The sequence below is a fragment of the Pelobates fuscus genome, chromosome 5, assembly GCF_036172605.1.
Source record: "Pelobates fuscus isolate aPelFus1 chromosome 5, aPelFus1.pri, whole genome shotgun sequence".
In the NCBI taxonomy this organism is placed as follows: Eukaryota; Metazoa; Chordata; class Amphibia; order Anura; family Pelobatidae; genus Pelobates; species Pelobates fuscus.
The window spans coordinates 322,848,618-322,875,201 of record NC_086321.1 but is presented as its reverse complement, the minus strand read 5'-3'; positions in this window follow the sequence as shown (position 1 = coordinate 322,875,201).

Genomic DNA, 26,584 nt, shown 5'->3' with positions numbered 1-26,584 from the left:
GAAAACAGCGGGGCCGGCACTCGGATAGTGCCGGCCCTGCATAGACCGGCAGGGGAGATCCTGGGACCTCCCCTGCCGGCCTCGGTCCATGGCCACCGCGGCCCACCGGGCATTTGCCCGGTGTGCCCGATGGCCAGTCCGGGCCTGGATACCATGCTGAGCACATGGAATGCTCACATCTAACCAGGTATGGAATGCTCACATCTAACCAGGGATACCATGCTAAGCACATGGAATACTCCCATCCAGCCTGGGATATCATTAGTACAGTACTATCTGCACATTTTTTACAAAAAAAATACATTTTTCCCCCTCTATATTCAAGTGACACTATAGTCACCAGAACCACAATGGCTAAACGTAGTAGTTGTGGTGTTTATAGCATGTCTCTGCAGGCTTTTTAATGTAAGCGCACTGCCTTTTCAGAAAAAGGCAGTATTTACATTACTGCCGAGAAATACCTTATCAGGCGGCCACTAGAGGTGCTTCCTAGTCCAGTGTTGCACAACGTGCAGCACTAGCATTCACGCTGAACACTCCTCATAGAAATGAATTGACTCAACCCATCTCTGTGAGGAGATACTGATTGGTGCAGCACAGTGTTTTGCCACGCATTGGGTTGGCTGATATATATTCAAACACTGTACATTCCTGTACATTGTATTGATGAGGTGATCTGTAATACGCTCACAAACTGCACATTCTTGTGAGTTATTTTGCTGTAGAGCGTGTGATACACTCACACACTGCACTTTCCCATGCATTTTATTCCTGAGGTGATGTACTTGCACCTCACACATTACTGTCAGTTGTATTGCTGTGGAGCTATGCGATTATATGCTTCACATTATATTATTTCACACACACACACTTAAAATTTAACATTATTATTATTTTATTATTTACATAGTGCATATTATTTACATCAAATTCCGTAGCGCTGTACAATGGGATAAACAACTCCCAGTTTACTGTGGGGGGTTGTGGGGGTTCCTACGCCCTTGCACACTGCACTTTACTGGGGGCTTTGTAATATCCCAGTACAGCCTGCACATTATTAGGAGCTTCGTAATATATCAATACACACTGCACATTACTGGGGGTGTTGTAATATCCCAGTACACATTACTGGTGGCAAGGCAGTACGCCAATAAACACTGCATATTACAATGAACATTACAAAGGCACAAACTGCAAATTACTGAGGGATTTGTAAGCAAGTACCCGTTTAGCAAGTATAGTGAAACAGTATCACAAGAGCATTATAACGGGAGAAAATTAATTTACAGTTACATTCTGGAATTCTGAATGGGGGATAGCACACTATATAAACCATTCATATACACATATCAGATATATAAAAAAAAAAAAACAGTATCTTAATTAAACCTGCATATGCAGTAAAAAAAAAAGTGTTTTTTTTTATTCATAGAGTACTAATGTAGATTCCCTATAGTTGTGTAATAGCAACGGTCATCGTGGCTTGGCATCTGTGATGCTGGCAGAGCATCGAGGTAGTTGACGTAGCACAACAGCTGGACAGAAATTGCTAAAAGTACAGATTGCACGCTAGCATTTGTTTAAATGGCTGATTGGCGGTTTTCCTAGGCTGTGGCAGAATTGCAACTATTAACACAGGCGTATCTCATTTTGCCTCCCATTTGGAAGCATTTCACCTGAAAATCAATTATTCTAGTCTAGAGCTGTCAAGTTATGCTAGTTTTTCACCGCGAGTCCTACTTGTAAATAACATGGATCTTTCAGAAGATACACATGAAAAATAAATTTATGCTTACAATGCTTTGCTCACACACAAGAAAATTGACCTGTTTGTCGCTGAGTGTTCTTGTACACATTATATGTTATTTTTTTCAGGACAGAAATAGAAATGTCTTTTTTTTTGTGATACCATATATGTATATTTTTTTTTTACAAATAATAACATTTTGTATAAATAAACCATTTTTTTTTAAAAGGAGGGGGAAAAAAAATAGAAAAAATATATATTTTTACTGTTTTGGTTATAATCATATAAAAAAAAAAAAAAAAAAACTAATACAACTAAAGAAAAAAAGAAATAAAAATAGATTTACTAATTTGCCCTGATTGTTCAAATGCCTTATGTCTGAGATTTAAAAACCTATTTATTTATTTATTTATTTATTAAGTATAGGACAAAATATTTCAAGGAGTGAATTAAGGTAAAATATTTCCATATTTGCAGGGTTATCAACTAAAATGACCAAATTCCGACTGCAATGGCAATTCTCATATAAAATAAAGCGAAATGTGGTTGGAATTTGGTTAGCCCGAGCCAATCTGCAACAATTGCCTGGATGCATTCGGAGTCCTGATTAAAATCAGTGTTTTCGCATCTGAACCCTATACAAAGTAGAAGATTCAGAGGATTCAAAAATATCGATATTAATAAAATTAATAACAAATGCTTCTGACAGGATGCACATTCAAAAATATTCATTCACATGCTTTGCTATCCCGCCACCACATTAACAAAAGTTAAAAATACATAAATAAAGACCCATACATTACTAAGATGGGGGTTTAAAACTTCCCTAGTCCCCACCTGCCATGCATCAGGTGGGGGCATATCTGATAAATGTCTAAAGCCAAAGACTCTGCAGCCATTACTGCCTAGTCTAGAAAGATACTATTAAATTACATAGAGGGACTATAAAATAAATAATGGGGGTTGGCTAGATCACTGTCCATTCCCTGCCCCAACTACAGCCAGAAGTTGGGGGGTATTTAATAAAAAAAAGTGGGGACATTCTCTTACCCATGGTTGCTCCTAACCAATTGTACATGGGTGGGGGCCCTAATTATAAGATTTAGGGAGAGAGAAGGCTTGTTTTAAACCCCCATCCAAAGCCCACAGGTGAGGGATGCACAGCATACCTCTTTGTTTCTAATTCACCACACCCAACCAGTAGGGTGTCCATGTAAGTACTCCCAACCCACCACCTATGGGTGGATCAGGGGGATTTTAACAAGTCTCCCATGTTATATTATAGAGTGCAGCCTCCCCCCCGATTTCATATATATATATATATATATTTGGGAGTCTAGTCAACTTGGTTTTGCACCGCTCCCTGTCACAGGTGCCTCATTTTTTTCCCCAAGTAAGTAGGTTAATCTCATAAGATCAGACATTAACCCCTTAAGGACCAAACTTCTGGAATAAAAGGGAATCATGACATGTCACACATGTCATGTGTCCTTAAGGGGTTAAGCTGTTAGAGTAGGACCTGACAAAGATGGGGTACATTGACATTGTGGCAGCCTTATGCAATGTATGATCATATAATGTAACTAGATCCCCATTATTTTTGCCTTTATCAGGTGTTTTAAAAAAAACGAACAAAATCTGTCAACATTGAAATTACTGTGTAGTGGATAGATGAGTGCGCTGGATTTTGTGTATTATATTATAGAGCCCTCACTCATTGGCGATGAGCGGGGGCAAAGAGTGAATGGTCATATAGCCACCACTTGTTATTAAAGTCCAGCCCCCACCAGATGCCCTCAGGTGGGGGGGGGGGGGGGGATCTGTGACACTAGATTTAATAACGGTGAGCAACCACTGGCTGCTCACTGTTTAGTAGACATAATTCCACAGTCTGCATTGCGAGTGTAGGCATAAGGGGGATTCTAAACCCTCTTTATATTAACACAGAGATCATAATAAGCCCCAGTGGCTTTTTTTCTTTGCTTTTAAAATTGTAGACTGGCTGGCACGCACTAGCTAGTCACCACATGGTTAATTCATGCTCCACTAACTATTTGCATATTGACTACTTGTTCTACCAGCAGACAATTGCCATTTAAAATGATTAATTAAAGAACAATAATTTGTGGATGTGTATTCTGCTGGTTGCATTTGGTCCCAATTTAGCATTTTGCTTGGTCAGTGCTAGGTAAATATTTCACAGATCAATCATGTGTCCAGTAAGGACTTCAATTCTGACCTATTTACTTATCTTCCTTGTCCAGGATAAAATAGCAGTCCTAACTGCCCTTTAACCTTGATCACAATGTACAGTCTACAAAAGCTTTAAGTGGTCTTGGAACAGTGTGACTGTCCTCGTTATCCTTGAAATATAAAACATTGCAGTTTTAAAGAAACTGGGGCCGGTCGACTCTGTGAAACGACTCTGAACATCCTCACATTTTGCATGATGACATCTAGCGTCTTCTAAATCCCCATAAGAAAGCATTGAGTCAATGCTTTCCTAGGGGAAAATCCGAATGCACATGTGACACTCATTGAGGGGCATAATCCTAATGCACATGTGGCACTCATTAAGGGACATCAGCTCTGGAATCAGGTAAGTGACTGAAAGGATTTTTTTAACCCTTTCATTGACGAGGAAGGACTGGTGGGGGCACGCAGGCAGAGGGACACTTTAGTGTTAGGAATACATATTAATGATATAGTAACTAGGGGATGGACATGCCAGTTGCAGTGGAACTACAAATAGTATTGTTGGGGAGAAACATGTTTATTGTACATCTTCTTGCCTACAGTCACCTTTTGTCCCAGCTGGCATTACTAAAGAAAAATGACCCTACCATCCCCTTTTGTCTCTGTACCAATGTTAGCATAGTGGGGTTTCTTCCATAACTTTTAAGGTTAACCATATGGTATACCCATAGTTGTAGTGGAATTAAAATTCTCAGGCCTTTTTTCCCCAGTAATGATAGGCAGACATGGCATCCCCTAGCTGTGCTAGGTGAAATATATTATTAATATAAAAGTCTGGCTACAAAATAAATCAAAGGAATGGAAGATTTTAGTTATGAAGGTTAAACAATTTAAATATGTTTAGTTTAGCAAAACCGAACCTCAGAGGTGATATAATAGCATTATACAAACATATTTGGGGGGAATACAAACTATTGCCTGAAAATGTAATCATAAACAGGATTATTCATAAGACACAAGGTCTTAAATTTAGAATTGAAAAAAAGGAGATTTAGTCTAAGGCAAAGGAAAGGGTTTTTTTACAGTAAGAACAGAATGGATGTGGAATTCTCTGACCAAAGAGGTGATTTTATCAGAGTCTATACAGATGTTTAAACAGCAACTTGATGAATACTTGCAAAAACATAATATTCAGAGATATACTTTTTTATATGTGGGGTAACAGCTTTTTAATTCAAGGAGAGATATGACTGCCATTCTGAGGTCAAGAAGTTTTTGTTTCTAGTCTGTTGCGAAATTGTTAAGGGCTTCAAATTGTTTTTTGTTTTTTTTTTGCCTTCTTTCTATCAACAGAAAAAGCAGACATGAAAAAGGTGGAACATGATGGACGCATGTCTCTTTCAGCCTATTTAACTATATGATGGTGACTGGAGGCACAGGGGGCAAATGCCATGTCCCCTATCCATGTATAGCTTGTACCCTCACTTGATGTATGTGAGTGTGGCGGGATATAGGCATGAGTTCACACACCCTTTAATATATTAGAACCCCCACCAGAGCCCATGATTGGAGAAATAATCCCCCCACAATTATTATTTAGCCTCCACATACCAACCAATAGCAGACCCCATTAGTTTTACAGGCCTCATCCCATATAGGATGGAGCCTTTAGAGATTGAGCAGCTGTAGCTGTCCCTCTAAATGTTTGCCAGTAGGAGTGTGTTAGGGGACCAGAGAGACATGCCATTCCTTATTCTCATTATATTAATGCCCCAATGAATTGCCCAGGGGATATGATAGTAATAGTTGAGAAGGTACTGGCTGTTCACCATTTAGTAGATATTTCCCCACTGCAGCATTTTGGGTGGGGAGTAAGGAATGATTTTATCCTTGTGAGATTAATACCTGGGTCATATTGACCACCATGTGCTTTTTTTTTTTATATTATTTTTTGGGCAGTAAAATCTGACCATCCACCCCTTAACCTAGCTAGTGCTGTCAGTGACTCAAATACAACATATTTTTAAAATTTGGGTCTCAATTTTAACAATCTGGTTCTGGACTTCCAGCATCTGCATCCAGATTTCTGCCATTCGGTTGCATCTGAAACGGGCTGAAATACAGTTTAGGTCCTTTCAGATGCTGCTTTGCAAAATCAGTTAACTGATAAACAATGTCTAGAGATTTTACACTCCATTTGCAGCTGGTTCGATCTAGATTATTTTTCCAATTCAGACCAAGGTTTCTTGAACAAGTGAATAAACTCTTTAGCTTTATACAACACGCACATAAAGGGAACACCACAAACACAAATGTTTTTTTTTTAAATATTACAAGGCTACTTTTAAATCTCCCATTTTTAGCAAAAAAAAGAAGCCACACTATATCATCATATTGTGACTATAAAAAGCAAGGATGTTTGCACAAATCGCCCTGAAAACAATATATATATATTTTTTTTAATAGCTCAATACCTTAATTTTTGACTGTACCTTTCTTTTTGCCCATTGTGTTTAAGCTTAAAACTGCTTGCAAAGTTCAACAGCACTGGTGAGTCCTACACTAAATTTAACATGGGAGATAAAACATAAAACATCCAAGCTGAAAAATTTACGGCTTAAACCGCTTCAAGCATCTCTCCTCGGATTTATGCTTACCTGCTCATATTGCTGTTCCTTGACATTAGTGTCATTGATCCTCATCCATTAAATGAGATCCGTGACTTCCTGAGAAATTACACCATCAAAGAAAACATTGAACATCACCTATAGCTTATGCTAACCTTTTTTCATGTACTGCTCTATTTTTTTTTACGTATTATTAAAGATTTAGAAACTGGTATCACAATTTAGTTCATAACAGGCACAGTCAGGACACACAATGCAAATGTAGGGAATAGAAATATTGTTTAATTTCTTATTTTCTTTGTATGCATTCTTCATGCTGGCTTCACATACCTCCCAAGTGTCCCCACTTAGGAGGCGCAGTCCTTATTTTGGTCCCAAATCCCTCAGTCCTTCTTTTCTAGGAGCTGCTTATTCATGGTGTGTCTGAGTGAATAACATAAATCCAAAGCAATAAAACTCACTGTCCTCAAACTGCAATAAATGTGTTTAGAAATCAGTCTGTGTAAATAAGAAACAAATTATAGCAGTATACAAATATATTCGGGCCAATACAAATTATTGTCTGGAAATCTATTTATAAACAGAACTATACATAGGAGACGAGGTCACGCATTTAGACTGGAAGAAAGGAGATTTAGTCTAAGGCAAAGGAAAGGATTTTTTACAGTAAGAACAAAAAGGATCTGGAATTCTCTACCTGAAGAGGTGATTTATATCAGAATCTATACAGATGTTTAACCCCTTAACACCGCAGCCAAATGTACAAGTTGTGAAAAAAACAAAACGTAAACAAAACCTGGCATTTGCGCTATATGTCTGTCCAACCGTAATTCACCTCTTTCATATTAAATGCACCCCCCCTTATTATATATCATTTTATTCAGGGGAAACAGGGCTTTCATTTAATATCAAATATTTAGCTATGAAACATAATTTAATATGAAAAAAATGGGAGAAAATAAGATTTTTTTTGATTTTTTTCGTTCTTCATGACATTTTAACTGTCAATGTCATAATACTGTTTGCTTTTACTGCAATAAAATACACATATTTGTATTCAGCAAAGTCTCACGTGTAAAACAGTACCCCCTATGTACAGGTTTTATGGTGTTTTGGGAAGTTACAGGGTCAAATATAGCGTGTTACATTTGAAATTGAAATTCGCCAGATTGGTTACGTTGCCTTTGAGACTGTATAGTAGCCCAGGAAATAAATTTACACCCATAATGACATACCATTTGCAATAGTAGACGACCCAAGGTATTGCAAATAAGCGATGTCCAGTCTTTTTTAGTAGCCATTTGGTCACAAACACTGGCCAAAGTTAGCGTTTGTATTTGTTTGTGTGTGAAAAATGCAAAAAACGCCAATTTTGGCCAGTGTTTGTGACTAAGTGGCTACTAAAAAAGACTGGACATACCCCATTTGCAATACCTTTGGTTGTCTACTATTGCAAATGGTATGCCATCATAGGGGTAATTTTCATTCTTGGGCTACCATAGGCTCATAAAGGCAACGTAAGCAATCTGGCGAATTTTAATGTGAAAAAAATTAAACACAAGCCTTATATTTGACGCTGTAATTTTTGAAAACACCATAAAACCTGTACATGAGGGGTACTGTTGTACTCAGGAGACTTCGCTGAACACAAATATTTGTGTTTCAAAACAGTAAAAAGTATTGCAGCAATAATATCGTCCCTGTAAGTGCTGTTTGTGCGTGAAAAATGCAAAAAACTTCACTTTTACTGGCGATATCATGGTTGTAATACATTTTACTGTTTTGAAACACTAATATTTGTGTTCAGCGAAGTCTCCCGAGTAAAACAGTACCCCCCATGTACAGGTTTTATGGTGTCTTGGAAAGTTATAGGGTTAAATATAGTGCTAGCAAATTAAATTCCCTATACTTTCGGCATGGGTGGTCAGGCAGGTCCCGCTAATTGTAATTAATTAGGATACCTAATTATGTAAAATTATTACATAAATATATGTGTAGAATTAATATATGTATATATATACATATGTGTATATATACGTATATATATATATATATATATATATATTTTTTAATATTTTTATTTATATATAGGTATATATATAGTGATATATACGTATATATTTATGTATATAGATATATATATTATTTCGTTATAAGTGTATTTTGATATAAATATATATATATTAATATCAGAATACAGTTAGAACGAAATAAAACACATCTATATATTTTTTAATATTTTATTTTTAATTATTTTTTTATTTAATTTTTTTACGTATTTACATATTATTTTTTTTTATATTATTTATAAATATATATATAACAATAATTATATATATATTTAATCAGTATCAGTCTACGTGTAATTTGATATTAATATATATATATATAATTATATATATATTAATATTAAAATACACCTAGACGGTGTATGTGTATGTGTGTATATGTGTATATATATACTTAGATCATATATATAAAATATATATATATGATCTAAGTATATAATTTATTTATTTTTACACTGTTTTAAAACATTTTTATTTGATTTTCAGCCAGCAGGGGGACCAACTGTCATTACAGTTGGTCCCCCTGCTGGCAATGCAGCAGGCAGCTATACCGGCCATGTGATTGTGAGGTCCTCGCAAGGACCTCACTCTCACATGGCCGGGAGGGCTCCTGGAGGGCGGACGTGCCGCGGGGGGCTCCCTGGGAGTCCCCCGAACCGCGATCGCCGGCGTGGGACCGCCAGCGACCGGGTAAGTTACTAAAAACCGGAGGGCGTACTATTACGTCCGGCGGCGTTTAGAGCCGCTTTTAAAAGGACGTAATAGTACGCCCTCCGGTCTTAAGGGGTTAAACAGAAATTCGACAAACACTTGTAAAAACATAATATTCAGATATATAATTTTTAATTAGTAGGGTAATAGCTTCATGATCCAAGTAGATATCTGACTGCCATTCTGGGGTCAAGAAAGAATGTTTTTCTAGTTTGTTGCTAAATTGTAAGTGCTTTAAACTGTTTTGGGGGGTTTTGTTTTGCCATTTTTGGGATCAGCAGCAAAATCAGATGTGAGAATGGCTTAACTTGATGAACTCATATCTCTTTTTAGCTGTGTAACTATGTATGTTCTTGTTCTAAATTACATTTGTGCTGCAAATAGTTTTATTAATAAGTAAAATCTCAGTACAACTCCGGCCCTGGTTTTACCTCCTCTCACGCCCTTAAATTTAAAGTGTCCATCTTTGTCCATTTGAAATGTTGGGAGGTATGCTTTAACCCCCTAAGGACCCACGACATGTGTGACATGTCATAATTCCCTTTTATTCCAGAAATTTGGTCCTTAAGGGGTTAAGGTGCAAAGGACAGGATTTAGAATAATGCCCGACAGGGGGACCAGATGATGGAGGATAAAGATGCTATGAGAAATAAGGTATTTTTTGTAGCACAGAGGAGGTTCAGAAAGATGCAACAGAGGGTAAAGAGGACTGAAAAGCAGATCACACGTCCCCGTATTTTTTTTTCTCACATCAATACACAAATGCATTACATGTTAAAACAAAACATCAAGTAATGGGTATTTTAAGGTTTATCTTTATTTTCAGCTAGAAAATTCACCTGCCTGGTCACAACATCAATGCGGTGCACTGAGTATGCCAACATGCTGTCACATCCAAACGTGACAATATGCACCGCAGGGGTCAAGTCCTGGGGAAAAAAGTGTGGGAACTCACCCAAGATTCCGCCTCCCCCCCCCCCCCCCCCTTAAAAAAAAATTACACTCCTATGCATATAGTGCAGTGCAGGGTGTGTATAATGAATGTAGTGTGTTTGTAGTGAATGCAGAGTATGGATAATGAATGTAGTGTGTTTGTAGTGAGTGCAGAGTGTGTATAATGAATGTAGTGTGTTTGCTGTGAGTGCAGTGTGTGTATAATGAATGTAGTGTGTTTGTAGTAAGTGTAGAGTGTGTATAATGAATGTAGTGTGTTTGTAGTAAGTGTAGAGTGTGTATAATGAATGCAGTGTGTTTGTAGTGAGTGTGGATTGTGTATAATAAATGTAGTGTGTTTGTGGTGAGAGCAGAGTGTGTATAATGAATGCAGAGTCTATATAATGAATGCAGAGTGTGTATAGTGAATGTAGTGTGTTTGTAGTGAGTGCAGAGTGTGTATAATGAATGCAGTGTGTATAATGAATGCAGTGTATGTAGTTTGTGTGTAGTGAATGCAGAGTGTGTATAATGAATGCAGAGTGTGTATAGTGAATGTAGTGTGTGTAGTGAGTGCAGTGTGTACAGTGAATTTAGTGTGTTTGTAATGAGTGCAGAGTGTGTATAATAAATGTAGTGTGTTTGTAGTAAGTGCAGATTGTGAATAATGAATGCAGTGTGTGTGTGCTGGATTATGTGTGTGTGTGTGTGGGGGTGCTGGATGATTGTGTGTGTGTGGGTGCTGGATGATTGTGTGTGTGTGTGTGTGCTGGATGATGTGTGTGTGTGTGTGCTGGATGATGTGTGTGTGTGTGCTGGATGATGTGTGTGTGTGTGTGTGTGCTGGATGATGTGTGTGTGTGCTGGATGATGTGTGTGTGTACTGGATTATGTGTGTGTGTGTGTGTGTGTGTGTGTACTGGATTATGTGTGTGTGTGTACTGGATTATGTGTGTGTGTGTGTGCTGGATTATGTGTGTGTGTGTGCGCTGGATTATGTGTGTGTGTGTGTGCTGGATTATGTGTGTGTGTGCTGGATTATGTGTGTGTGTGCTGGATTATGTGTGTGTGTGCTGGATTATGTGTGTGTGTACTGGATTATGTGTGTGTGTGTGCTGGATTATGTGTGTGTGTGTGTACTGGATTATGTGTGTGTGTGTGTGTGTACTGGATTATGTGTGTGTGTGTGTGCTGGATTATGTGTGTGTGTGTGTGTGTGTGTGTACTGGATTATGTGTGTGTTTACTGGATTATATGTGTGTGTGTGTACTGGATTATGTGTGTGTGTACTGGATTATGTGTGTGTGTGTACTGGATTATGTGTGTGTGTGTGCTGGATTATGTGTGTGTGTGTGCGCTGGATTATGTGTGTGTACTGGATTATGTGTGTGTGTGTACTGGATTATGTGTGTGTGTGTGCTGGATTATGTGTGTGTACTGGATTATATGTGTGTGTGTACTGGATTATGTGTGTGTGTACTGGATTATGTGTGTGTGTGTGTACTGGATTATATGTGTGTTAGTACTGGATTATGTGTGTGTTAGTACTGGATTGTGTGTGTGTGTGTACTGGATTGTGTGTGTGTGTGTGTGTACTGGATTGTGTGTGTGTGTACTGGATTGTGTGTGTGTGTGCTGGATTATGTGTGTGTGTGTGTACTGGATTATGTGTGTGTGTGTGCTGGATTATGTGTGTGTGTGCTGGATTATGTGTGTGTGTGTGTGTGCTGGATGATGGGGGGGATGCATTTGCTTTTTAACTTTTATGTGTTTATGTTTTTTTTTTACTTTATTCTCCCCTCCCTGCTTCTTACCTTGTCAGGGAGGGGGGAGATCGCCTGGTGGTCCGGTGGAGGGTAGCAGCCGCTGCACACAGGGGCCATCACACGCGGCGTTCTTCTCCAGCTCTCTCAGCTTCAACTCTCGCGAGACTCGCCTGTGCGGAGCGTTGCCATGGTAACCCGTGGCAACGCTCTTACAGCTGCGGGTCTCGCGAGAGTTGAAGCAGAGAGAGCTGGAGAAGAACGCCGCGTGTGATGGCCCCTGTGTGCAGTTAGCAGGGCAGGTCCTGCAGGACTGGGAACGGCGTTCCTGCTTTGGAAAAAGTGCAGGAACGCCGTTCCCATGCGTTCCTGCAGGACTCGAGCCCTGATGCACCGCAATAGGCATTCTTTTAGAATGGTCTAGAAACATAAATGTTGAGATTCCATTTCCAAAACAGAACTGACAAATGATTAGAAAATCATGTTTTGGTATTGTTTGCTGTGTATTTCCAAGGTGCAATCAATGTTATTTTGTTTTTATACATTCAAAAGCTTTAGCAGTAAGCATTGTAGGCTACCACTATCTATGTATGCCTCAACCTTCTGTTCATCTGAAACAACCACTGTTAATCTGATTGACTGCCACTAGAGGCTGATTTACATTGCAATGACTATAGTGCCCCTTTAATCATCATGTGTTTGTGTGTGTGTGATGTAACACACACACAGAGCCACTAGACACACACACACACATATATAAACACAATATTGCACATATTGACATGCACTCACATACACACATACTATTATTAATACTGCACTTACTAACACACATAGATACACACTAGAACAAACTCTTGTTATTGTATCATCCCTCCCATCTAACTGCTGCTCATTGTTATTGTAACTAAACTCAAATCATGGCACCTGTGATGAAATGACGCCATTCGACAAACGAACAAGTGGCAGCAGCAATTTTAATTCAGCCGAACGTGGTCAGCAGTGTGTGCCGTCAAATCTCTGGAACTGAAATCGGCTACACAACGGCACGAACACCGCTGAACCTTATCTTCATTTCCACTTCGACACTTTGACTCGAATGGGACTTAGTTATTTTTCAATGCAGAAATAGATCGGCCGCACAGCCTGAATCTCTGGACCTGTTTTGGGCGTGAAAATGTGCGTGCGGTCGGTCAAAAAAGGGACTCCGATCTAACTTTTCAACCACTAAACCAATTCAAGTGAATTTTGGATATGTTTGTCCCCAAGTTATGCGGTTTATAAAAATATAATTTTATTCATAGTGTATGAAAAATCACAAAGTTATAAAAATTGTATAAAAGCATGTTTTTTTTAGCTTGGAGATAATTGAGTTGATACAGTAAATAACTCAATTATCTCCCAAGTAGAGGGGAGGATTCCTATTGTAATAAGTGGGTGTGGTTATACATGTGCCTTTATCCGATTGGTTTCTAAATGTACAGTTTCAGTACCCCACAAGGTCCACGTGGGTGGTATCCTTGCTGGGAAACTTGCATATAAACTGGATTAAACGCTCATTGGAGTCAGTTCTTCTTTACCCTTCAAAACGTAGCCCTGTCTCGTTATTGGAGGGAACTGCTATAATCACACTGGGGATTGCTATGCTCTGCATACTCCCATGAGCTTTAATCACTTAGCTCTTTTAAGAGCTTGTTCCTGATACGCTCTCCTGGGGGAGAGGTCTTTCCCACACGGTCCTGGAGGACAGAAGCTGATCCAGGGTGGACAGAAGACGGCGAGACTCTAGTTAAGCTACGGCGGCTGTGGAGTCTGCAGTGGTTGTGGTGTCCAGTGCGGTGCTTGTGGTCCTCGGCGCAGGCTAGGAAGCGTCCATCAACGGAAGGTACTCGGTCGGAGTACGGGGAGTTACGTTACAGCACCCACTGCATATCTCAATACAGATGTTTATGAGGTTGCAGGCGCTTCAATTAAGTCAATGGGTGGGTCACTGGGCAGCCAGTGATTAATGCTGTATCAGATCTATCAGAACTCTCCCAGCTAGTGGATACCCTGGGCCTATCCAACAGTATAACCAAGTGCTGACAATCAGCAGTTAATAAACTGAGTCAAATGACTGAGAGGGGCAGCTGAAAATTGACATTGCAGGTTAGTTCAAGGCCCTACTTGCTCTGTTCAATAGTCAAATATGGGAAAATATAACAATGTAACCCAACCTTAAAAAAAGCCAAATTTAGATAATTAGATCTTGAAGGGATTTAATTTTGATTATTTACTGTTTCTTAAATATTTCTATTTGACCTTGGATTTGTCAGTCAGCCAAAACATACAATATAAGAATTATTTTTTAATGTTTAGGTTTAAATCATATGACATCTTGTACCATCATATAAGCCTTCACCTGTACTACTGCAATTATATTTCTGGATTTTGATTTTATTTATTTATTTTGCTCTAACTCCCCTTTCCAGCTTGTATTTTCTCTCTATGCTTAACAGCTACAAGATAATGCTGTATCGGAATAATGACATCTGAGGTAGGGAAGTGTGAAGCGGCTGTCCAACATAATAGACTGGTTCTTGACACATTTAATATTTTTGTTCAAATAATTTCTATGTTCAATTTACTCTTGCGTGCAAAATATTCATCATTCTTTTTTGACAGAAATGTTAGTCACTCTGTTTCCATTCCCTTTTGCATAATAGAATATGTATGATGCAATTTTAAGTGTAGCAATATATTTTTTCCAATTACTCTTCCAGTATAGAAACCCGTATAGTTTCTGCATTTGTGCCTTCACGACAATATTGGTGCTGTGTTGCAGTTGAATTAGGCACACACCAATGGAATGAGGAGATTGAAAAAATTATTCATTAGCTGTAGGATTCTATATTCTCTCCCTTTTGCATAAATATTCTTCAAGATAAAATGATAACTGAAAATGTGACTTGTACAAGATTTTTCAAGAATGATTATTATTAATATAATTATAATACAATTCAATCATTTACGGAAAAGAAAATGAAGAATTAATGAGGAATCCTTAAGTAAGATTTTTATAAATATCTTCTATCAATATACTGTGTACAGACAAACATTTGCTGTTATTTGCATTGGATTTTTTCACAGATGACATCTGAATTTATTCGCTTTATACGGAATCTTTCTTCTGAATTTCTTGTAAACACATGCAGTATGCTGTATCATATGATCAGCACATTGACTAGACCCAAATTAAATGCGATTTGGACGAATTTTGGGGCGATCAGCTTTTCTTACAAAATCAATCATTCTGAAACGCTATTTGGACGAATCACGGAACGAATGAAATAGACAATGGATGAACAGTTTTGTTTGATTCGTGATTTAGAGTTCAGTCCACGGCACCAAAAATAAAGAGATCATTGATGGGAATAAAAGTAGATAGGATAGGGAAGTTAGCCACTAAGTGCTAATTTTATTTACAGAGCACTGAGAAGTGACTAACAGAGGAATAAAAAGTAGGAGTAGTAAAAAAAAAAATCTATATTATTTATACAAATATATTTACATGGAATTTTGCTTTTATACAATATATTTATACAAATATATCTGGGGCCAATACAAACAATTGTCATAATATTCAGGGATATCATTTTTTAATATGTGGGGGAACATCTTCCTGATTCAAGGAGAGACTGACTTCTTTTCTGAGATCAAAAAGGAATTTTTTCCTAGTTTGTTGCAAAATTGGAAAGCGTTTCAAACTGGATTTTATGCCTTCTTTTGGATCAACAGCAAAACCAGATGTGAGAAAGGCTGAGGTTGATGAACACATGTCTCTTATCAGCCTATGTAATTAAATAACTACATGATTTAATTTTATTCAGTAAATATATAATATAAATAGATTTGTTTTTACTACTCCTCCTTTTTTATTTAGTTGGCTACTTCTTCTCACATGATCTCTGAAACAAATGGTGGGAAAATGCATCCGTGTACTTCAAATTATGTATATAATGTTGAAGCTGAAACTCCATATGGATGAATCTCAAATCACATTTTTTTCAGACGAATTAACTGAAACTGAAAATTATTTTTCAACAAGTCTAACATTGACTATTCCGTGGCATTTGATGTTCCAGCCAAATATTCTTAAGTGGAAGACCGGACCCCTGCTACTATTAAAATTCTGACCGATGTTACATCAAATGAAGGGATGGTAAAAACAAAAAGAAAAGGCCCTCCTTGGTTCATAGATGTCCTGTGGGATGCATTACAAATAGGATAGCACCTGAATGAGGTAACAATTCAACTTGTACCCTGTACAAGTCTATGTGGACAGGTGAACCACTTAGCAGGCTTCTCTTGGTGATAGTGACTCTTAAGAACACTCCAAAATGACATGGCAGGAGGTCCCTGTTCAGAGATGAGATCAGCATACAAAATGGTATCCTGTACAAAGGTCCAAGGGTCATAGTGCCGAAATCACTAAGAGCAGAGATGTTATTGTGCATAAACTAAAGCCACATCGGAGGTGAGGCTTGCTACAGACAAGCTCGTGATACTCTTTACTGGCCCAACATGCAAGGTGAAATCAAAGACTTTGATTTGGACAGGATGTGGAATTCTCTGCCTGAAGAAGTGGTTTTATCAGAGTCCATACAGATGTTCAAACAGCTACTAGATGCATACTTGCAAAGACAGAATATTCAAGGATATAATCTTTCAATGTACGGTAATAACTGCTTGATTCAAGGATAAATCTGACTGCCATTCTGGGGTCAAGAAGGAATTTTTTGTCCTAGCTTGTTGCAAAATTGTGCTTCAAACTGGGTTTTTTTTTTTTTTGCCTTTTGGATCAACAGCAAAAAACAGGTGTGAGGAAGGCTGAACTTGATGGACGCAAGTCTCTTTTCAGCTATCTAACTATGTAACTATGTAACTATGTAACTATGTCAGCAATTGTCCCACTTGCAATGAATATGCACACTCGCAACAAACATTATGTCAGATGAGATACCTACACGTCCTTGGCAGATTGTCAGCATGGACGTATTCAACTATGCTGGAAAAGAGTACCTGCTCTTAGTCGATCATTACTCTTCTGGGAAATTGAACTGCTTCCTGACCTGTCAACTGAAATTACAAATAAGCGATGCAAGGCGCAATTTGCACATCATGGCCAACCAACTGAAGTGATTTCTTTTTTTGTTGTTGTCAATCTTTGTTTATTAGAATATTTTTCAAAGTATTAAGTGGTACAGAAAGTAGAAATAGAATAGCATTTAAACAACACATTAAGGTAAGTACATACATCATTCAGGCTGCTACCCCCCTCAAAGCGTACACATCAGGGGTTATGTGGCTGGGTATTTACGTGCGTTGGTGGTTGGACTTCAGTTTGCATGCCCCCTAGTTGTCTAATTCGCTAAGGTTTACTGCGCCTCCTTTGGAGGGTCTAGGGGGTATGAAGGTATTACAGTTCTATATTTCACCCACTGTGTCTCTGTCCTACATCCCAGGGCTCCCCCTGCCTTTTCCCTGTGTTTGTTTGTAGCGTGCGTCAGGTGTCCCGGTGTAGTCCGGGTCATGTGGGTAGCCCATCTTCTTCTGTATTAACTCGTCTGTTCTCTCTACCTATTGTCTGTCCCATGTCACATGCCCCTAGGGGGTGTTATGAGACTGTCCAACCCATTCGTGCCTGGTATGCTTGCCTCCAGTTTACACACCCTGAGATAGAGTCCCCACTATGTGTCCGAGGCGTACCTTGCCCCCTGTGCTTTAGGCGCCTGTAGGAGGAGTGAGATGCCGTGCTGGTACCATTGGTTGGATTATCACCATCAGAGTATCAGCCATGGATTGAGTTATCGAAAAGGCGGATGTACCCTAATAGGTAGGGTCAATAGGTAAGTTCCGCTGTACGTACGTGAAGGAAGAGATAGAGGGGAGAGGCACAGTGAAATTAGTGATAGAGGGAAAGGAAGGGGGTGAGGAACAGGCTGGGATGGAATGCCCGGTCCCGCGGGCCGCCCCCGCCCATCACGCCGCGAGCAAGCCCAGGTCCTCCACTCCTCCTCTTACCCGGTGGGTTGGTTTCCAGACTCGTCCCGGTTGCACAGATAGTACGTCCACGTCCTCCAGATCTCTTTGTGTTTCTTTAGTCTTCCACTTACCGCCGCTATTTCGGCTTCCACTTGTCTGATCTCTTCCACTCTCTGGAGCCAGGCTTGGAATGTCGGTGGCTGTTTCTGTCGCCACAATGCTGGGATCAGCGTTTTTGCTGCCGTTAGGAGGTGTCGGGACACCGTTTTCTTACACCTCGATATGGGTAGGTCTGTTCTGTTGAGTAGGATATCTGCCGGGTCAAAGGCAACCCCCTCCTCCGTCACCTTCTGCATTGCTTCGTGTATTTGTTCCCAGTACGGTTTTATGTGAAGGAGAGTGCCCACCTCCGTCTCGCATCTCCAGCAGTGTTCAGGGGTCTCCGGTTGATATTTATGGATCTTCTGTGGTGTGTCGTACCACTGAGTAAGTATTTTGTAGTTGATTTCCTGATATTTGGCACATCGTGAGCTGAGGGCCGTGCACAAGGCCATCTTGTCCCATTCGGGTGGAGTATATGGGGTGTGTAATGCCTCTTCCCAATGCGCCTGGTACTTCATAGGAGGGGCCGCATCTGCCTGCTGCAGGAGTGTGTAGAGGACTGCTATACTACGATGGAGGCCTTCCCCTTTCAAGCAAATTTCCTCGAAAGAGAGCAGAGGTCTTGTAAGCTGTAGTTGGTGGGCAACCGACTCTCGAAAGTGGTTCAGCTGGTGGTACCGGAATTGCTCTATTATAGTTGGTTCGCGGTCTTGTAAGAACTCCCGCAGGGGTATCAGAGTTTGGCCCCTACACAGCTCCGAGAGACGTATGTGTTGTCCCCTCCCCAGGAACTCCAGGGCCCTCACATCTTGTCCAACCGGAAACGCCTGGTTGCCTGTGACCGGTCAGCGTTTTTAGGGAGAGCCGAAAGCATGTCTGGTACCAAACCTTCAGAGTCGCCCCAATAAAGGGTTGTTCGCGTGTCAATTTTTTGGCCGTGTCTTCCGGCAGCCACACCGCTCCTGGGATATCTCCCTTCAAAGCATCTCTCTCCAGCGTTGTCCAGATCCTCTGTGAGTCCGTTTCATGCCAGGCTACAATTCTCGCCAAGTGTGTGGCTTTGTAATAACCAACAATGTCTGGTAGACTAAGTCCCCCTATCTCCTTTGGCCTCATCAGGTGTCCTAGTCGTATACGTGGTCTGCGCCCCTTCCATATGAATTTTGTCAGAGCCGAATTAAGGGATCGGAAAAAGGTGTGTGGGAGGTAGATCGGGATGGTCTGGAAAAGGTATAGGATTCGAGGTATAGGATTCGTCTTGATGGAATTGATGAGTCCCGTCCACGAAAAATGTGGTGTAGTCCACGATTTCATATCCATGGAGAGGCTGGATAGCAGGGGTTGGAAGTTCAGTTGGTACAGCTGGTGGTACAGTTCTTAGGGACCCAGATTCCAAGGTATTTGATGCGGTCTGTGCACCAGCGAAAGGGGAAGTGTGTCTTTAGGTTGTCTAGATCTCGTGTCAGATTGCCCCCTGGAGCTCTTCTATGGTGATTTCCTGATCTAGAGTGGATGCCACGTCCAGTGAGATTGTCTTGTGTACGTGGGTCGAGAGGTACGCCTCCATCTCCTCTAGCTGTCTGGCTGAGAGTGCCGGTTCCGCAACTTTGGAGGTATTATAAAGCTTTGTGTATTAGGTGTGGAATAGTTCTGCCATTTCCGACGGATGTTCGGAGTGACGAGTGGGCCCTACACGGAGTCTATGTATGTGGAACCTCTCTTGGCGTTTTTTGAGCATTTTCGCCAGAAGGTGCCCACACTTATTGGAATGTTCGTAAAAGAATCGCCTGGATTTTTGTAGCATGTAGAAGTGTTGTTGAGTGATTAGTGTCGCCAAGACCTTCCTAAGCGCGAGGAGCTCGCGTAGGTCTAAGTCGCTGAGGGTTAGTTTGTGACGTAGTTCCACGGTCGCAATTCCGTACAGGATGCTCCGTATTCGTTCCGCCCCGACTTTCTTCTTGTGCGCCCCTATGGAGATGAGAACCCCTTGGATCACACTCTTGTGGGCCTCCCATATAATAGTCTGGCCAGTGTCTGGATGGGTGTTTTCCTTGAAGTAGTTAGTCAAGGTTGCTCGAACCGTGGTCCGGACTTCGTCATCCATCAGTAGTGACTCGTTCAGGCGCCATGTTCGCTCCCTTGGCTTGAAAAGGGGGAAGGCCATCCGGAGGGACACCGGTGCGTGGTCAGACCATGTCTATTCTCGTGAACGATCCATGCACCGCCGAATGATACAAGTAGTCCCTTGTCTCCGGATGGAGAGTCCTCCAGCAGTCCGCAAGGCTTTCTTGATACATCTAATACGCGGATATGTAGTCGCACTCCTTCCCCTTGACGTGTCCATGGAAGGGTCCAATGACACGTTGAGGTCACCTCCCAATATCAACAGTCCTTCTGAGAAATGTGCTAGCAGCCGCAGCGTCTTTGTGATGAATATGTGTTGGCGGGAGTTGGTGGCATATATCGTGGCCAAAGTGTAAAGCTGTGAGTTGATATGCCCTTTCACAAAAAGGTATCGTCCCTCAGGGTCCGTCTCACGATCCATGAGGACGAACGGCGTCCCTTGTGAGAACAGTATTGCCACCCCGGCTTTTTTGCCCAGAGAGTGTGATGCGAAGTAGCCAGTAGGGAACCTCCTGTCTCTCAGACCTGTGGGATGAGTTGGAATAAGGAAGAGGGATAGAGGAGGGGTAGACAAAGAGGGGAAAAGAAACAGTTGAAAGGAGGAAGCCCCCCGAGGGAGCAGGGAAGATAGTACAATATTTACAAATGTAGTAGGCACTTTAGGTGCCCAATGGACAACACGTGTCTTCCCGGTTCACTGGGGACCACCAATATTAGGATGGTAGTCCAATCAGTGTCTGTGCAAAGGTTCGTCACTCCTCCCACGTTAGCGTCCCCTAGGGATGCGCGGCCAGACGCCCGGACTATTCCAATTGTCAGGTGCTAGTGTAACCCCCGGTCCAGATGTCATCAGTCAGGTGTGGATCTGAGTTATCTTTAGACTCCCTATTAGTTGGCCTCAGGGTACGAGTCGCCAAGAGGTATCTAGGAAGCATAGCATGTGCCCACCCAAGGCCACCTGTGTGTTGTGTGGTTCGGTATAGTGTAGTTGGAGTGGCTCCGTGTTGGGGCACCCGCCAGAGTCGGGGGGGGGGCACCGCGATATCGGGTAACTGTGTGTTATACTATACAACTCGTGATGCATACCCAGAATTTGAAGCGGGGTCAGGCCTGAATGGCATCCCCGCCCCCACCCCGAAAGCTCCAAGCGTGTCTTCCGCATTTCTGAAGTGATTTCTGATAATGGTTCTCAGTTTGCAAACTTACAGTTCAGGAAATTTGCTACTGAATGGGAGTTTGAGCATGTGACTTCTTCACCACGTCATCCACAAGCTAATAGTAAAGCGGAATCTGCTGTGAAAATAGTGAAGAATTTATGCAAAAAGCTAAAAGTGATGGTAAAGACCCATGGAAAGCCATCTTACATTGGAGAAGTACTCCAACCGAGGTTATGGATAGTAGTCCGGCACAGAGACTGATGTCAAGGATATTAAAGACCTCCTTACTAGTATCAAACAAGCTACTTGAACCCTCTGTGATACCAGGTGTACCAGAAAAGTTACGACTTAAGAGGCAAGTCTTCAAGGCAAGATATGACTCATCTGCTAGGAAATTAACCTGAACTGAATATTGGGGAACAAATCCATATGAAACCACTTCCTAGAGATCGAACATGTTGCTGGAGAATGGGAACATGTCTGCAAAAGGTTGCACCACGCTCTTATCTTGTGGATATTGAAGGAACTCTCTACCGACGCAATCGTGTGGATCTTAATATACAGTTGACAAGCCAGATACACCTGGTATTCCAAGGACACAGTCACATGTCGGCAGTAAAGAGTACCACAGACTAGTACTAATGACAGCCCTGAGCAAGCAGGACCTGACAGCAGTCAAGTTCAAAGCATGCCAGTTAGTGGTGGGAAGAGTCCAGTAACCTAAAAAACTATTTGCACAACACGAACCAGTCTTCACTCATATGGCAGACATTCAGAACCACCTGAGAGACTTAACCTCTAGAATGTTATTACAAGGACAGTGTTTCACAATGTTGATTTATTAATACTAAAAGAGGGAGATGTTATGGATGTTATGTTTGGTTTACATGCAACAAACGCTATGGTTTATTCTCTATTGCACGTGTTTCCTGTTGGAGTGTGTACTTCCTTGCTGTATCTCCTGAAACATGGCTGCTATACACTAATAGCTTGCAGTGTCTTTATTTCTATCTCCTGAAACAGTCCCCAGGGCTTCGTACCTTTAGGGGTTAAACTATTCATGACCGGTTTAACCCCAAAGGTGGCTTTCCAGCACTATTCCTTGCTGTCCCTGTTGACATCAGCTTTCAGAAAATCAGCTAAGACATTCAGAAGCTCCCCATTCATAATAACAAAAACTGTATAAACAAAATAAAAAGACATCTGAAAGAAGCGAATAAGGGTGATAAACCAGTTTCAGTCACAGAAAGGCAGGGGTGAGTCACGGGCAGGGCCTGTGCAACCATAAATCGGCACAGGCAGCCGCCTAAGGTGCACCAGTCGGGGGGCACAATCACCAGATGACCAGCAGGACGGGAGCACACAGCACAGTGCTCCCCTCCTACCACTCGCATTCAGTAGCGTGGTCAAGTGGACAGCGGTATGACAGGAAGTGCTCACTGCAAGCAACGAGCAGCTATCAGACGGAGTAGAGGATTCTCTATCGCGGCCTGCTCGGTCCCGTTACATGAAGGTAAGCAGAAGTTGAAGATGGAAAAGACCACAAAGGTAGGGGCATGTGGAGGAGACCACAAAGGGGGGGCAGTGTGAAAAAGACACATATAAAGAGGTTGAGGTGAAAGAGAGACACACAGAGGGGCTGGGAGGAGAAAGACTTGGGGGATGCAAGCAGGGCTGGTGCAAGGATTTTTGCCGCCATAGGCAAACAAAAATTTGCCGTCCCCCATATGCTCTGCCCACCATATGACTTCACAATCCCCACCCATATGATCTAGCATATGAGCCAACGCCTGTGCTGCACACAGTGTATTTTCTCTGAAAAGGCGACGTGTTTACAATAAAAGGCCTGCAGGGACAGGCTATAAACACCAGAACCACTACATTAAGCTGTAGTGGTGCTGGTGACTATAGTGTCCCTTTAATGTGAGGTAAATTAGAGATTAGTGCCACTAATAATATACTGGATTGCCTACTTACCACCAGATGAGTACAAGATGATGATGATGGGCTCAAGCTGCAGTTTGGCTTCACTGGTCTGTTGTTAAAACAGGCGAGGCAGTGCTCACAAAAATCAACGAACAGGAACCAGCTTAATTTTTGGGGCCCCTTACAGGGCCTGACCGTGAGTATGCCTACAAGGAGGACTGTTTCGTTGCTGGTGGGACAGTAATGGAATAGTGGATTTTTATCAGTGCAGTGTGTGGCAGGTTGTAGAGGGGTACAGTGCAGTGTGTGGCAGGTTGTAGAGGGGTAAAGTGTAGTGTGTGGTAGGTCTGTAGTGTGTTGCTGAATGTAGTGCTTCCTGTGTATAGTGTCAAGGTACGGGGGGTTATGTGTAGTTTGTGGCAGTGTTCAGGGGGTCATGTTCAATTGAACACAGTGCTTTGGGGGTCCTGTGCAGTGGGTAGTAGGGTGTAAGGGGGTCCTGTGTAGAGGGGGAGGGGGTCCTCTGCAGTGGGTGGTAGGGTTTAAGTCGGTCCTGTGTAGTGCAGGGGAGGGGTCCTGTGTAGTGAGGGCAGGGTGTAGAGGGGTCCTGTTTAGTGGGGGACAGGGTGTAAGGAGTCCTATGTAAGGGGAGGCAGGGTGTAGAGGGGTCCTGTGTAGTGGAAGGCAGGGTGTAGGGGGTCCTATGTAAGTGGTGTCCTGTGTAGTGGGGGGTAGTTTACAGGTGCCTGTACTTATGTGCCCACGGTACCAGCTTTGGGCATGGCATGGCATGACCCCTCCCCGAGATGTCTCCCCTCCCTTCCCTTCCTGTGCCTCCTACCATTTGTAGCATGGCCAGGCGGCGCAGACCAGAGTGACATGAAGAGCTCACTGAGAGAACACTTCCTTTCAGTCCGGCCGGGTACAGGAAACAGAAGCAGTGCGCTTCCCTCCTGCCGGGTCACTCAAATCTTGTGTCCCCCGGGCCGGTGCGCCCTAGGCAACAGCCTAAGTCGCCTATAGGATGTGCCAACCCTGTGTGCAAGTAGCTGGTCTGGCCTAGTGTGCAAAATAGCACCGCCTCTGAGTTAGAGTTAGTGTAAGCACAGGATTAGAGGTAAGTGTAGTGTAGGTTTCGGGGGTAGGATTGGTATAGGGTGAACATTATATACCACAAATTAATTTAGAACCTAGACATATGAGGAATTTAACAATCAGGACTAATACATGAATCTATATTGAGTTATATTTCTTGAGCTGCACTTGATATGTAAAACCAATTATAAGCAAAACTATGAAAGATTGATTCCCCCCACCCCCAATTATTTCACACTTAAGGCTGTTAGACATACATATAGGATAAAACAAAATCCTATTTCCGCCCTTTAATAAACAATATATAACATTTATGGGTGCACTTAAACAGCAACCATTTGGTGGAAAAAATGCATAGAGCACATTCATGTTTTTGTTTTGGTTAAGACGTTGGATAAATACCTCCTTTCTTAAATGGTAGCTAACGCAAGGTTTGTTTATCTTTGTTTTATATTAGATACCCGGTTCAATTAAAATTAAAGATGGAGATGGTGTAATTTTTTAAAGAACATTAAATACTTCATAAAAGAAAATTTCTGTAAAAACTCAGAAGAACCTTTCTGTATCCCCATCCCCACTACTTTCTTTGTTTTCCCGAAAACAATAAAAATTCATAATTCAAAAAAAAAAAAAACTCAGAAGAAAGTTGCAGCTTGATTATTCACAGAAAAAGTAACTAGCATACGTTTTTAGTTTCTTTAAGAGCGCACACAGACAGGAATGAGTGTGCAATAAATTCTCATCTGCTCTCACCCTGTATTTTTGTATTTCACTTTAAAGAAAAAAAAAAAAGATGTTCACTTCACTGCATTATGCACAAATTACAAAAGAAGGCAAATCTCTATTAACACTCTATTTACCCTCTCAGCAAAGTAGGAATTTGTAAGATAATGCCCGATTCTGGATGAAATTGAATGTTTCCAGCTTGTATAGAATTTTTTTCAGAGGGCGGAATTTTGTATAAATTTGGTAAAGGTTCAAATGTGGTCTACGCATTGTGTCGGGCGTATTGATGAATTTCATTTGGGGACACTACATAAGATGTGATTAGTAGCAGTAAGAGTAGACTGGAAGACTGAATACAGCAAAAACTGAATTTTTCAGAATAGGTAATTTCATGCATACAGAACAGTGGTCTTATCTTGTTAGAGACCCATTTTGGAATTCAAGAGCACTTGGTGTATTTAAAATAAGGAAAAGAAACTCAGTTATGGTGTGTGCCTCAGTGAGATAAGAAGAATTTAATGCAAAAAGCTAAGAAAGCTTCACAGATCCCACAAAAGAAAGGGTGGGGGTGGATGAAGAGGTTTGAGTTGACAAGAATAGACTGTTTAAATCAACATAAAAGGTTAATGATATCCTGCCAGGACTGGAGTATTTGCTCCCATAAAAAGACTGTCACAGGAAATTATATAGGAACGTGTTTGGTCATTGTGTCAAGCACACCAAGTGTTGTCTGGAAAATATCAAATCAAATACAAAGATTAGCAAAAGGTTTGTCTTTTTTTTTTTTTACGGATCGCGTGTCGCATCTTATAAAAATCACAACTTGTTAAACCCAAACAATGGAGTGGTTGATGCGTATCAAGACTAACATCATTGATAAAACGACCGTGTGATAACATAAACATATACCTGGATAAATCTTCTTTAAATGGTTACTGCTGACTGGTCTCAGCTGTATTTTTTACAAAGCTATTTTTGTAAATAAGCGTAAGCTAATAAAAAAATAAAATAGAACAAATAATAATCAGCAAAGATAATATATGCAAACATAATTTATTTTAAATGAAAGTGGGCTTTCCATGTGTTGCCTTAGTAGGATTACACGGAATACGCTTTTTTTTATTGAAGGAACACTATAGTATTAGGAATACAAATATGTATTCAAAAATACTATTATCCCCTAGTCACCGTTTAGGTGGCTGGGTCCCCACTGCAAGAGTTAAAAAAAAAAGTGGTTTACTTACTTTTTATCCCTCACAGTACTGGTCTGGTTAGTGAAGCTCTGGCTCATAGATTGGATAATAGATGATTAGGTATTTTGTAGGCAGATCACTGTCTATGGACTTTCCACTTTCTACGGATTGGCCTGAGCACAGCTCATGTC